Source organism: Oryctolagus cuniculus, chromosome X (assembly GCF_964237555.1).
Source record: "Oryctolagus cuniculus chromosome X, mOryCun1.1, whole genome shotgun sequence".
Taxonomy (NCBI): Eukaryota; Metazoa; Chordata; class Mammalia; order Lagomorpha; family Leporidae; genus Oryctolagus; species Oryctolagus cuniculus.
Window position 1 is genome coordinate 9,929,617 of NC_091453.1, and position 15,562 is coordinate 9,945,178.

Sequence of the window (15,562 nt, forward strand, 5' to 3'; positions counted from 1 at the left end):
GAGCAAACAAAACCTGAAGAGAATAATTCTGCACCCAGCTCCCAGAACTCAGGCCAGCACAATTTTTCATGAGTCACACTGCCCAGTAACCCACTGGCTGGACCAAAGGATGCCCAAACCCACCTCAGATGTATCCCCTTAGGTCAAATGATCTCACAACAGTTTCATTTCAAAGCACTGCAACCCTTAGACCCACTTTTTAAGTTGCTAAATTCCTATTTTTAAGGTTTATTTTTTTAAGATTTGATTATTTGAAAGGCAGCGTTATAGAGACAGAAAGAGAGGGAGAGAAAGAGACCAGACAGACAGACAGACACACACAGAGAGAGAAAGAGAGAGAGAGAGAGAGAGAGAGAGAGAGAGAGAGAGAGAGAGAGAAATCTTCCATATGTTGGCTCACTCCCCAGATGGCCTCAACAGCCAGGGCAGAACCAAGCGAAGCCAAGAGCCAGGAGCTTCTTCCAGGTCTCCTATGTGGGTGGCAGGGGCCCAAACACCTGGGCCACCTTCTGCTGCTTTTACCAGACCATTAGCAGGGAGCTGGACCAGAACTGGAGCAGCCAGGACTAAAAGCAGAGCCGATATGGGAAGTTGGCATTGCACGTAGTGGCTTTACCCAAGATGACACAATGCTGGCCCCCAAGCCAAATCCATATTTTAAATTCCTCTTTCCTGTTACCTATTTTATAGAAAATCCATTATTTTTGCCAAGGGATGGACAAGAAAAAAATCGCAATTTAGAGAACCAATTACAACTGCAGCAAAAAATGTTAGTCTAAAAGGAAAATTGAAAGACATGGCAAAAAGACTTCAGCCATCCTTAACCCATGGTTGAGACTCCACTGCATTATGCTACAGGGTACTTCCAAAAGTTTGTGGAGAATAGAATAAAAAGATAACTTTATTTTGGTGCAAAAAAAAATTAAAATCCAAGTATATGAAGGGATCTTCAAAAAGACAGGGAAAATGCATATTATGATAACTGGTTAGAAGAAGACAGGAGCTCCAAGGCTCCAAACATACAGTAATGATAAGAGGTAAATCAGGACCAGTATTGTGGTGTAGCAGGTTGCTGCTGCCTGTGATGCCAGCATCCCAACTGGGCGCTGGTTTTTGTCTCAGATGTTCCACTGCCAATTCAGCTCCCTGCTAATGCATGTGGGAAAGCAGTGGAAGATGGCCCAAGTGCTTGAGCTCCTGCACCCATGTGGGAGACCTGGATGCAATTCCTGGCTCCTGGCTTCAGCCTGGCCAAGCCCTGGCCACTGAACCAGCAGGTGGAAGATCTCTCCCTCTCCCTCTCCTTTTGTTATTTCTTTGACAGACAGATTTAGACTGGGAGAGACAGAGAGAAAGGTCTTCCTTCCATTGGTTCACTCCCTAAATGGCTGCTACGGCCGGTGCTGCACCGATCTGAAGCCAGGAGCCACGTGCTTCTCCTGGTTTCCCACGCGGGTGCAGGGCCCAAGCACTTGGGCCATCCTCCACTGCCTTCCTGGGCCATAGCAGAGAGCTGGACTGGAAGAGGAGCAACCGGGACTAGAACCCGGTGCCCATATGGGATGCCGGTGCTGCAGGCGGAAGATAAATCAAGTGAGCCACGGCGCCAGCCCCTCTCCTTCTCCCTTTGTAACTCTGCCTTTCAAATCCAAAAATAAATCTTAAAAAAAAAAGATCCTGGTTTGATCAATATGTATTATATATATTTATTAAAGTAGCACACTTTATTCCATACAGATATACAATTATTAACTATTAACCAAAATTTTTGTTTTAATCTTTAAGGAGATGGAAATGTTAACTTGATTTGATCATCATATCTTGAATATATGTACCAGCTTATCACATTGTATCCCATAAATACGTACAATGAAAATAATAATTTTAAAAAATTGTTTAAATCTTTTTAAAAAAAAAATCTATGCTTCTTCCATTTCAAGAACATCTTCCAAAAGTGCAGGATTTAGATTTTAAATGTCTGCTGTCATACAAAGATACATAGGGTGACAATACCAATGTACTGGTAATGGATGACAGAATTCATCTCCTTGACAGAACCAAGATGGCAGCTGAGTAAGAGGCTCCGACAACCCCCTTCCTGCAGTGACATCAATGTCTACAAGTATATGCACACCAAGTCACCTTCACCAGAGTTACAGGAGCCAGGTGAAAGACCACAATGCCTCATCTTGTTCTAATCCTAAGAAAAGTCACATGGAAGAAAGCAAGAAGGAAAGAATTGATGGCATCACCCTTGCCCTGGCTCCAAGAAGCACAGTGTGGGGCCAGTATTGGGGCATAGTGGGCTAAGCCTCCGCCTGCAGCACTGGCATCCCATATGGGCAGTGGTTCTAGTCCTGGCTGCTCCTCTTCCGATCCAGCTCTCTGCTATGGCCTGGGAAAGCAGTGGGAGATGGCCCAAGTTCTTGGGCTCCTGCATCTGCACAGGAGACTTGCAAGAAGCTCCTGGCTCCTGGCTTCAGATTGGCTCAGTTCCAGCCATTGTGACCATCTGGGGGGTGAACCAGTGGATGGAAGGCCTCTTTCTCTGTGTCTATAACTCTACCTCTCAAATGAAATCTTTTTTTTTAAAGTATCTTACTTAAAAAAAAAAAAATAAGAAGTGCAGTGTGAAGAGAAACCTCCCCCTTGGGAGAAGGAGAGTGAACTGAATCCCAGGGCCAGGCCCACTGCAAAAAAATTTCAATGGAATTGAGCCCCCAGCCCGGCCACCAGACCCACGGCTATGGAGTATTTGGAGACTCCATAGTCAAATGACCTCTGCCATCCCTCCACCAACTGCCAGCAGAACGTGAAACTCCAGCCACATGGAAAGTCAGGAGAGGGAGCTTAGGCCCACACCTTGGGAGTTCAAAGCCAGGCCTACCACCCTGAGACTGGGCACATGACAAAGCCCACAGGCCTCTACCCCCAGCTGGTACTCACAGACTGAACCTCTAGACTTCCCCCAGGATCAGGAACCTGAGCTCCAGGGGTTCAGATTCACCTTGGCTTGTGTCACTGCAGGATTCCAGCAGGCTAGACAGACACCCTCCAGACTTGTGGGGACCTACGACGGTGGGACCCGAGTGTGACCAACCTGAGGCTGCCTTTATCATACTCCTCCTACCTTGGGCAGACAGCAAAGGGCCACAGGACTCTGTCCTGAGACTCTGCTGGACTGGTAAAGCAAAATGCTGTGCGGATCCTAATGATTTCCTATTTCTAGGCAAGTGCCTGTGGGTAGAGTCTCTGAACTTGCCCTAGCGTCAGGTGGAAAGCAGCGCTCTGCTAAGACAGGACTGTTTTGGCATACAGCACTACCAGCCTCGTGCATGGCCAGGGTGCACTCCTAAGACGGCACAGAGCCTGGTGACTGTGAGGCCCAGGGGTGATCCACCTGCGACCTGCCTGAGTTGTTAAAGGGCTGCTTGTTTTACCTCTCCTCCAACCTTGGCCAGACACAAGGAAACAAAGGACCGTTTTGGAAATCACTTCCAGGCTGATGAAACCTAGCATATCTTAAAATAGTCCCTGTCCCCAGAGTTTCTGGGCCTGCTTCAGGGCCTAACAGAGTTCCGTGATCCTGGTTGAGCAGTCTTTTACCTCAGCCAACATCACCGAGTAGCATCAGGCAGGGAGCCCCTCAGAGCAACAGAGAGACCACAGCAGGTGAGCTTTGCTCCTACTCCCAGGCTGCACTGGTCTTGCCGGGCTTCAGGCCACAGATGTGATCTAGCACCATGATACTGACAGACACAGGACAAGGAGATTGAGATTGAACCTACCACAGGCCCACAAAGAGGCCTGTAGGGATAGACTACCTCTTTTTAGGCATTCACCCTGCTCAATAATATATCAACTGCAGATTTGGGACAAATTTGAATTTGGGGGGAATTATATGACTGACTCAATAAAAATATATTGATAGTGGACCTGGGGCAAACTGTGACTTAGGCTGTTATCTGGTGCAGAAAAGGAAAAAGAAGCCATAGGCTCAGAGAAAATCAATGGACTGAACAGAATTGCTACAAAGACAATGACAAAGGAAGCCAGATTAGTATAACTAAGCCTTCAATGTGTAGATGATGTATCCCAACAAGCATTGAGAACATCCAAGGAGGGGCTGGCTGGCACTGTGGCTTAGCAGGTAAGCCACTGCCTGCAATGCCAGCATCTCAAATGGGAGCCTGTCCGAGTTCCGGGTGCTCCACTTCCAATCCAACTCCCTGCAAATGCACCTGGGAAAGCAGCAGCAGATTGCCCAAGTGCTTGGGCCCCTGTCATCTATGTGGGAGACCCAGATTATGGAGTTCCTGGGTCCTGGCTTCAGCCTGGCCCAGCCTCAACTACTGCGCTATTGTGGCCATTTGGGGAATGATGGAAGCATGTTTTCTCTCTCTTTTGCTCTCTTTCTCTTTCTCTCTCTCTCTCTCTCTCTCTCTCTCTGTGTGTGTGTGTGTGTGTGTGTTTCCTTCTCTCTGTAATTTTGTGTTTCAAATAAAATAATCTTTTAAAAAAAAGAACTTCCAAGAAATCAAGATCTCCCCTAAAGAGCAAAATAAGGTACCAGAAACCAAACATCTAGGAATTGAAATTTTCCAATGAGGTGGAAATTTTCCAAGATGGCAGCTGAGTAAGACGCACCAGTGACTGGTTAGCTGCAGAGACATCAATGTGAACAGCTACACACACAGACTCACCTTCACCAGAGCTGCAGAAGCCAGGTGAGAGATCACAATAGCTTGTCTTGTTATAATCCTAAGAAAAGTTACACTGAAGAGAACAAGAAGGAAGGAGCTGCTGTGTCATCCCTCCCCCAACTCCAAGGAGTGCAGTGTAGAGAGACAGCTCCCATATGGGAGAGGGAGAGTGAACTGAATCCCAGGGCCAAGCCCACTACTCCCCGCGCCAGGCCCTTACCTGTTCCATGGGGTGATTATTTGGCACCTCCGCAGCCAAGTTGCCTCTGCCACCGCTCCCTCAACCATCAGGAGAAAGGAAAACTCCAGCCACATGGAGAAGGAGGGAGAGGGAGCTTAGGACCATGGCCTGGAGCTCAAAGCCAGGCCTACTGTGCTGAAATCCAGCACCTGGTAAAGGCCAAAAACCTCTACCACCCAGTGTTCCCAGAATGAGCTTCTAGACTTGCCTGGCATCAAGCAGACACCAGTGCCCCATACATTAGACTCATTGTGCTATGTGCCACTGCCAGCCTCAGGTAGGCCTAGATGGTAACCCCAGGATTTTGTGGGGCCTAAGGACTGTGGGACCCAGGTATGACCATCCTGGGGCCAATCTGGGCAGCCAGGGGCTGCCTTTACCACCTTCCTCCAACCTTGAGCAAACAGCAAGGGGCCAAGAAATTGTGACTTGGAAATCAGTGGTGGGCTGTGTGTGACCCGCCTGGGGCACTAGGCTGATGGGGAAAGTCCCTAGCCAACAGCAGTGAAATCTCAGCTCCGTCCAAAAAGGCAAATTTCCTGACTGGTGGAAAAACTTGTTGGACTGCAAGAAAGGGAAACTCAACAGAGCTCTGAGGAAGCTGCCTGCCCTAGATACGCCTCTCAAATTGTAGCTCCTGCCCAACACGCAGCCTCTGGCTGGCCTGCCCACTGCTCCCTCCAGTATTCAGTAACTCTGCCTTTATTCGCGCTCCCTGACTGCTCTGGTGAATTCTTTCACCACCCGTGATATTGATCCCAATTGGTCACTTCCCACCGCAGGCTGGTAAAACCTAACACTGGGCAGATCTTAAGAGCTACCATCACTGGGCCACTGCCTGCAAGAGTCTCTGGATTGCCGCAATAAGGACAACACTTGCTTGGGCTTCTTGCCGAGCTGGTGTGCACCACTACCATTGCATTTGGCCAGGTGACTGAGCCCCAGGAGTGCCTCGTGACACACCTAGGGCCTGAGTAGCTAAGGGGCTGCCTGTCACTCCTTTTGCAACCTTGGGCAGACGGCACAGACTCCATCACAGGACTGTTTTGGAGCTCAGTGCCAAAATTTGATAAAACCCAGAAGTGAACAGTCCCTTTCACCAACCAGTGCCTGCACACAGAGGCTCCGGATCCGCCTCAGTGCTCAGCAGGGCTCTGTGGTCCTGGTTGAGCAGTGTTTTGTTTGTTTTTTGAAAGGGAGGGAGGGAGGGAGGGAGGGAGGGAGAGGGGGAGAGGGAAAGAGAGAAAGAGAGAAAGGAGGGGGGAGAGAATGAATGAATCTTTCATACACTGGTTCACTCCCCAAAATGGCACAATAGCCTGGGTTGGGTCAGGCCAAAGATAACAATCTGGAACTCCGTCCGGGTCTCCCATGGGTCTGACAGGGGCCTACGCAATTGGGCCATCTTCCACTGTTTTCCCAAGTGCAACAGCAGGGAGCTGAATCAGAAGCAGAACAGGTGGGATTGTAATGGGTACTCTGATATGTGATGTAGGTGTCACAAGTGGTGGCTTTTACCCATGACACCTGCCCCAATGATTACATCTCATAAGAGATTTTTTTTTTGCCAAGTTTCTACCATACTTCTCTAACATTAAGTTAGCTTGTGGTCTTTAACCAAATAAAGAATCTCAAAGCATTACTGAATTTTAGCAAAACTCTTACTCAGAAACACAAATCAAGAACACAAACCTGTATTCCATAAACCAAAATGCAAACTAACCTTTACCATCCTCCTGATGTACATGCAGTTCCTTTCAGCCTTTACTTCTCATCTGTAAAGAGGAGCATGGTGCTAAAATGTTGTTATTCAGAATTTGTATAAAAGTAAATGCATTGCTCTGAGTTAACATTTTATAAATATCAACAGTGACAGCAAGCAATTACACTCCTGTTAAAAAGCAAGACTGTCAACCCTTACAAGCTAGGAAGGTCAGTCAGATCTAAAGTGTCATCCTAAATTTGGTTGTAAGACACTTAACACTAATATCTGACCCCTCATAGCAAAAGAAGCATGGAAACTTACTGGCTGGACAATACACTAGACTGTCTTTTCATGCTACAAAATAAAAACAAAGTATGATCTCAGATTTGCAAAAGTCATAAAAGTTCTTAGTGCTATTTGTTAATAGTTGTTTAAAAAAATAGGTTTGAGGTCAAAAAGGTTTCACAAAAGCTGATTTTAAAAGTTGAGTGGGTTTTGTATGGCCCTGTTTTCACTCCTTAGTAAGGTAACATGCATTATGAAACACCCAAGGAGGCTTCCGCCTTCCAGTGTTTTCCAATGTTGCACATCAACAAAACTTTTAGGGACCAGCATTGTGGCATAGTGGGTTGAGCATGTGGGCAGCAGTTTTAAGTCCCAGATGATCTACTTCCAATTCAGCTCCCTGCTAACGACCCAACTACTTGGGCCCCTGCCACCAACATGGGAGACCTGGATGGAGTTCCAGGCTCCTGGATTCAGCCTGGCCCACCCTTGGCCATTGTAGCCACTTGGGAGTTGAACTACAAATGGAAGACCTCCTCCTCCTTCTCCCCCGCCTTTCTCCTCCTCCCCCCTTGTAATTCTGCCTTTCAAATGCATGTTTTCTAAAAATAAAAAATAAAACATTTTAAAATGAGCATCTTGCTGGTACCAGTAAGGAATTCACCAAAGGAAAGACATCTGGGTGCTTGAAATGAGTTGGCCCCTCACCATCTAAACCAAGACACCATGACTTTCTTGAAACTATGTTTTCTGACCAGTAACTTCTCAATATCCAGCGGATGCCATTTTCCCACTATTAATCCTCGACAGCTTCAGCGCCAACGCTGTGAATTCCCTCTATGAAAATGGCTTTGAGAGGCAGGAAGATGGCATGGCTAAGACCTGGGAATCTATATGACAGCTCTCAGAGCCCTCGAGCCACCATTTAAGAAATCCAACCAGGAGCAGGCATTTGGCACAGCAGTTAAGATACGGCTTCAGATGGTCCATTCCATATTGGAGTTCCGGGTTTGGGTCCTGGCTCTGATTCCAGCTTCCTGCTAATGTGCACCCTGAGAGGCAGTGGTGATGGCTCAAGTACTTGGGTTCCTGCCACCCACATGGGAGACCCAGATGGAGTTCCTGGCTCCCATCTTTGGCCTGGCCCAGCCCTGGCTGCTGACGGCATTTGGGGAGCGAACCAGCAGATCAGAGATCTCTCTCTGTTTCCGTCTCTCTGCCTTGGAAATACATAAATAAATATTTAAAAGTTGGAGCATCACTTTTTAAAAATATTTATTTATTTGAAAGGCAGAGTCACAGAGAGGCAGAGAGGTCTTCCATCCACTGGTCCACTCCCCAAATGGCTGCAATGGCTGGAGCTAGGCTGATCCGAAGCCAGGAGCCAGGAGCTTCTCCCAGGTCTCCCACATGGGTGCAGGAGCCCAATCATTTGGGCCATCCTCTACTGTTTGCCCAGGCCATAGCAGAGAGCTGGATTGGAAGTGGAGCAGCCAGGTCTCGAACCTGCATCCATATGGGATGCCGGCACTGCAGGCAGTGGCTTTACCTGCTTTGCCACAGTGCTAACCCCGAGCATCACATTTTTAAAAAGATATCCAATCAGCCTGCTAGAGAACCCCCCAGCCCATCCTAAGTACCCCAGCTGAGGTACCAGCCAATTCCACATGGCACAAAAGAACCTCCCAGAGGAGCCCAGCATCCCACAGAATCAAGTACTCTTTCTAAAAACAAATTGTACAGACTCATAGCATGGAAAATAAAATAGTAAAATATAAAGGTAATGGGGTGAAAGCTTTGGTTCTTCAGGAATCAAGCTCCGGGCTCTATTCAAAGAGGTGGGAGAAGGCAGATCATACCAGAGAAAAAGCAGGTACAAAAGGGAATACGTAGACAGAGTATTTGGTGACCATGGAGCGATACAACCTCATGTGAAAACACCCAACACAATCCAAAGCATGTGAAAGAGGAGTGAACACTTTTAAAGAAAGCAATGATAAAGACACTATCCTCAAAGATTGCATAATGAAGGAATAGCTAAGCAAAAATAAAAACATTCAATCATCATCTGTCAATTTAAAATATTTTTCTAAGTTTTAGTAAAGTTAAAAATAGTTCCAAGCTTTGAATAAATTGGGCATCACAGCTTATGGGAAAAATCAAATAAAATAAGCCTAAGAACTTGGTAATAAATGGCCTGAAGTAAAACCGGGTCCTCAGCACAGACTGTTCAATACAAAACAATCTCCAACTCTCTCTCGGAAGCTCCAGGCTGGCATTTAGCAGGGGTGGTACTGGTGACAGCAGTGGGGGAGGGGCAGGGCAGCGGAACAATCTCAGGCAACTGCGCTGGACACCTACACTCTGGGGGACCTGATGAGCTCACAATCATTCCCACGGCAACCATAAACAGGAAATCTGGGGGCCCAGGCGGAAGTAGCGGTATTACCAGAGCCGCAGCCAGGCAGTCGACATCCGGAGGGCTATGTGAGCACCCTAACCTGGTAAGGAGGCTGAAGTTGGTGTGTTATAATGTCTGTTCCGAAAGACTGCGTACCATCTCTGTCAGATTGCCAATGTCAGATCTGTTTAGAAATCCTGATTGAGCCTGTAACTCTGCCTTGTCAACATACTCTTTGTAAGCCTTGCTTTCAGTTAACCATCGAAAAGGCAAACCTCTGCTGTCCATTCTGTCGCCGCCGAATGTCTTCATGGGCTCGACGCCACGCTGCAAAAAACTCCCTTGTGAATCTTGAATTATGGCAACTGATTCAGAAACGCTATCCAATGGAGTGTAGGCTTAGGGAATCTGGGCAAGAATTAGCGGAAATAATTAATGATCGTCATCCAGTGCATCTAAGTGAACCAGGAGAACTAAGAAGAGAATATGAAGAAGAAAAATCTAAGATGGAGGCACAATGCCAATTCACCCAGGAAGAAGAGAACAAAGCCAATGAAGACTACGTCCAGAGACAGTTGGAGGAGGAAGAAAAACAAAGACGGCAAGCAGGAAGAAAACAGAACCAGCCGAAACAAAGACCGAAAAGGGAGGCGCCAAGAACAAAGCCAAACGTGAATACCACCAGTACCTGTGGGACGAGCAACACGACCTCTCCCCCACAATCAGCAGAACCTGAACCAGTTCCAACCACTTCGCCAAGGAAATGCAAAGGCAAAAAGAGAAACATCGGAGATACTCAGGCCTGTTTGTCACCAACCTCTCAATCTGGGTCAACATCCCAAGCTGCAAGTGTACAAGAAATCAAGAACCCTACATGGAAGAAAAGTGACAGGAGTAATGAGAACAACCCTGCGTGGCAAGACACGGATTTTGAAAAAGATATGCCAACACGTCCTCCGCGAATCAGCGATGAAATTGCGGAACAGGCTGCAACTTCTTCCGCAGGCCCATCTCTGCTGTGGAACCACCCTTATCACACAAGAATTTGCGTTGAGGGAAGAATCACAATGAGACCGAACAACCCTGGCAGAGACGGACTTCAAACCAAAGTTCCCTCCTTGGGAGAACCTGCTGCCTCTGTGTCACAGATCACACACATAACCGGAAACAATACAGTTAAGAAAGAAAATAAAGAGTCTTCATGCACCGCCCGGAAAGCCGTTGCCAAAAGAAAAAATCAAGAACCTCCATTTAAAGATGTCAAGGATTCGTGCTTCTCTGCAAAAAGAAGGCAATTGTCATCAAGTTCCTCCTCAGCTCAAGACGAAGCAGAATATCTCGAGGGACTGATCACCACGGAGTGTCTACTTGCCCAAAGACACAAGCAGGAAGAACAAGACTGGCTGTTGGCATCAAAACTTCAGGAAGAGGAGAACAGAAGAGCAATGAAGCCAAACCGCCAGAAAGGATCCCTGGATGAATACCAGTTGTGTGCTGCCTCCTCTCTTGCAAATGCACAGAGGGAGAATCCAAAGGCTGGGACTTCAAAAGTCAAAGCCTTTGAATCTCAGAAAGGTTCAACCGATGACAATTAGCAACGTGATTTGAAGATCCTGTTGAAGCATGCTATTGCTAATGGGGGAAACCCTACGGATCTAATTGTCATTAAAGATAACAGAAACAGCCATAATGTGCCTCTTAGTGTTCATTCCGGAAGCTGGTAATTCGTAGAAAAGTAGTCTTTAAGTGTTTCAGAGACACAGAAAAGGTGGTGTGGGTAAAGGGAGTGTTCCGTTATCTTGTAAAGCTAGACTGTGAAGCTCTTTTCTAGAATAGAATGGATAAATGTCATTAATTTCTGCTCAGTAGCTGGATTCACTGCCTTTAAAAGACTGATTACACGGAAGAGTATACAGATGTATAGGGGTTCCTATCCTTCCCACTGTTAGTAACTGTGATGCACTGTGGCGGTCCGCTGAGGGATAAAAATGCCTTGAGTCTACCATACCTCTTTTGGTCTGCTATTCCCCAGTCCTGAGTTGCTTTTTATTCAGATTCATAAAAAAAAAATTCTAAAGTGTTTTGGCCAACTGCAAGAAACCTTCAAGTATCATTCTCTTTCCCAAAAATACATGTTTTACAGCCTTTGTGGGGTTTTTTCTTTTCATGAATAATAATCAAATCAAGGATGTATTACACCAATTAGTTATGGAACCTATGCAGACTCTAAAGTGTAGGTTTTCTCCATGCTTTCCTACATATTTAGAGAAGCGGAAAAGTATCCTCCACAACACTGAAGTAATCTAATCTTCATCTTGAATTTAACTGAATTTTTTAATATAGAATTTCCTTTTATTTAAAATGAATTAAGAACAATAAAATTAACAAACCTGCTTTCTAGAAAACTGGAAATTAACTGAAAGGAAATTAGATTTTTTTATGCAAAAGGAGTTAAGACTTGGGATGAGGCTGGGCAGGATAAATTGAGTTTGGGGGCACGGGAAATTGAATGGATGATCCAAAACTACCTCTGGAATGGAGTAGCAGGTATGCTTTGGCGGGGTATTCTCCCTCATTCTTTCTTTTTTTTTTTTTTTATTTTATTTTATTTTATTTTTTTTTTTTTTGACAGGCAGAGTGGACAGTGAGAGAGAGAGACAGAGAGAAAGGTCTTCCTTTGCCGTTGGTTCACCCTCCAATGGCCGCCGCGGCCGGCGCGCTGCGGCCGGCGCACCGCGCTGATCCGATGGCAGGAGCCAGGAGCCAGGTGCTTATCCTGGTCTCCCATGGGGTGCAGGGCCCAAGCACCTGGGCCATCCTCCACTGCACTCCCTGGCCACAGCAGAGGGCTGGCCTGGAAGAGGGGCAACCGGGACAGAATCCGGCTCCCCGACCGGGACTAGAACCCGGTGTGCCGGCGCCGCTAGGCGGAGGATTAGCCTAGTGAGCCGCGGCGCCGGCCCCTCATTCTTTCTTTGCCAGATAGAGAGAAAACATTTTAGGGACAGGCATTTGGCTTAGTGGCTAAGATGCCTGGGTTCCACTCCCAGTTCCCTATTCAGCTTCCTGTGGAATGTAGGCGGCTGGGGGACAGCAGCTGATGGCTCAAGCTGTTAGGTCCCCATCATGCCTACAGAGATCTGCATTGACTTCCTGGCTCCCAGCTTCTTAACAATTCATTTGGAAAGTGAACCAGCAGATTGGATCTTTCAATATCTCTGCCTTTTATTTTTTTCTTTTTTAAAAGATTGATTGATTTGAAAGGCAGAGTTACAGAGAGGCAGAGCGGGACAGAGCAAGAGCAAGAGCAAGAGAGCGGTCTTCCATCCACTGGTTCACTCCCCAGATGGCCACAACAGCTGGAGCTGCACTGATCCGGAGCCAGGAGCCAGGAGCTTCTTCTAGGTATCCCATGAGGGTGCAGGGGCCTGAGGACTTGGGCCATCTTCTACTGCTTTCCCAGGCCACAGCACAGAGCTGGATCGGAAGTGGAACAGCCAGTTTTCAAGAACATTTCTGCTGACGTCATTTTTTAAAATTTAAAATAATAAAATGTCCTAGAGCTAATTCTAGTTTAAGTTTGTAAAGATTTTTATGTCATTAAGGTTTTCTTATCCAAATTTTGTAATGGAAATTCTATTAAAACTTTGGACACTTGATGGCATCTATGTCAGTATTGATTGGGTGATTAAGGGTCTGAGTCTGGTGCTAGCTTAAAATTTAGAGAGGTGGGCATTGTGGTGCAGCAGGACGAGCCACTGCTTGAGATGCCTGCATCCCATACCAGAGTGCATGTGTTCGAGGCCCACCTCTGCTTCTGATCCAGCTTCCTGTTTTCATGCACCCTAGAAGGCAGCAGACTGAATGCTTTGATCCCTGCCACCCATGTAGGAGATCCGGGTGGAGTTCCTGGTTCCTGGCTTTGGTTCGGCCCAGTCGCAGCTGTCGCAGGCAGTTGGCAAGTGAACCAGCGGATGGAAACTCTCTTGCTCTGCTTTTTAAATAACAACATTAAAAATTAGTTTTTCTCAAAAACAGTGCCCTCTAAGAAATAATTGTGATTAGTCACAAACTAGCTAAATTTGTCTAAAACAGACCTAAATCTATCTTCTCATCAAAGCAATATTTTTCTAAGAGTAATTTACTTTTCGTTTTCTAGGCCAGCTCTCTGCTGTGGCCAGGGAGTGCAGTGGAGGATGGCCCAAGTCCTTGGGCCCTGCACCCCATGGGAGACCAGGATAAGTACCTGTCTCCTTGGCCGGCGCCGCGGCTCACTAGGCTAATCCTCCGCCTTGCGGCGCCGGCACACTGAGTTCTAGTCCTGGTCGGGGCGCTGGATTCTGTCCCGGTTGCCCCTCTTCCAGGCCAGCTCTCTGCTGTGGCCAGGGAAGGCAGTGGAGGATGGCCCAAGTGCTTGGGCCCCTGCACCCCATGGGAGACCAGGAGAAGCACCTGGCTCCTGCCATCGGATCAGCGCAGTGCGCCAGTCGCGGCAGCCACTGGAGGATGAACCAACAGCAAAAGGAAGACCTTTCTCTCTCTCTCTCTCTCTCTCACTGTCCACTCTGCCTGTCAAAAAAAAAAAAAAGTACCTGGCTCCTGCCATCGGATCAGCGCGGTGTGCCGGCTGCAGCACACCCGCTGTGGCGGCCATTGGAGGGTGAACCAACGGCAAAGGAAGACCTTTCTCTCTGTCTCTGTCCACTCCGCCTCTCAAAAAAAAAAAAAAATAGACCATTAGAACTACTCAAAGTTCTCTAATTAAATCTTCCCAGAATAGTCCATGACCAAAAAAGGAAGAAGGAAGCAGTCCATGGTGTGATATATTTGGGCTTCACATATTATTTGTTAGAAACTAAAAAATGTTCTGTGTTGATCAATGAAATGTAATGTACTGCTGCTTTTTTCCTTTTATTTTGTGGCATGTAAGAATGTTTATTTCCCAAAGCATTAAAGCTGTGCAGGTGTTGAGAATCTGAAAATCATTTAAAAAGTTTGGGGCAGACGTTGGCACAGCAGCTAGGTCACTGGACACCTGCATTCCACATTACAGTGCCTGGGCTGGAGTCCTAGCTCTGCTCTCCATTCTAGCTTCCTGCTGATGCTCATTCTTGGAAGCACAAAATACTTGAATTCCTGACACTCACTGGGCTCCTGGCTTCAGCTACCTGCAGGCATTTGGGGAGTGAACCAGCAGATGGGAGATCTCTGTCCCTCCCTCCCTCTCAAAATTTTTAAAGAAAATTAAATAAAAAGGCCTCATATATTTGATTCGTTAAGAAAGAGGGACAAAATACTAATAATCCAGAACCTATGGATCCTTTACAGTTTTTCATCTTAACCGTTTTCCACAAAATGGATGCAACTGGAAATCATTATCCTTAGTAAAATAAGCCAGTCCCAAAATAAGAATTGTTTTATCTGATATGTGACAGTTAATACAGAATACAAAAAGTGTATGGGAATGAATCGGACATCTTGTGATATGATTGTCATTTTTAGCACCTGTTTATACTCCTGTGGAATCATGGTCTTTGTACTGTTTACTGGCTGAATATTATGGTGAGTGGTGCATTAAACCTGTGATTATAGACTAGATGGAGAAATAGGGAGGAAGGAAAATATGGTTATCTTCTTAGAATTATAACTATAAAATACATGAAATCTGTTCCTACAAAAGGTTTTAAAAATAAAAATTTCTACAATATCTGGATTCATAAACAACTTCTGGGTTAGAATTCTGATATCCAGGGGCACATGTTTGGTGTAGCATTGAAGACGCCAGTTAGGACACCTACATCCCATACTGGAGTGCCTGCGTTCCAGTTCTGCTCTGCTCTCAGTTCTGGCTTCCTACTAAACATGTATCCTGGGAGACAGTAGTTGATGGCTCAAGCGGTTGGGTTCCTGCCCCCAAGTGGAAAGCCTGGATTCAGTTCCTGACTTGGACTGGGCCCAGCCATGGCTACTGCAGGCATCTGGGGTGTGAACTGGCAGATAAGAATGCTCTAATAAATTTTTAACAGATTCATATATCCAAAATTACTTTAACAATTTAACAAAGACAATAAGCACTTTAAGTTCAATCTCAGATTTCCAAGAAAGGCATTAACATATGTCACTTTACATCTATCAAATGGCCAAGATGTTTTTAAAAGAAAACATTTAACAAAGTTCAGGGAAATAATATTAAATAAACACGTACAACAGTTCTGGAGGGTTTTGTG

At 46.3% G+C, this 15,562-nt stretch overlaps 1 long non-coding RNA gene across 1 annotated transcript in view; it reads right to left on the reverse strand.

The window, feature by feature from the left end:
• Positions 1-13,910, reverse strand: part of LOC138847695 (uncharacterized) — a 44,192-nt gene extending 30,282 nt beyond the window's left edge. Inside the window, exons 1-2 of the long non-coding RNA XR_011385632.1 lie at positions 13,145-13,910; positions 6,668-6,719 (exon numbers count right to left, since the gene is read on the reverse strand). This is a non-coding gene — a long non-coding RNA (uncharacterized lncRNA). The remainder of the gene's footprint in view (positions 1-6,667; positions 6,720-13,144) is intronic.
• Between the last annotated feature and the right edge of the window lie 1,652 nt (positions 13,911-15,562).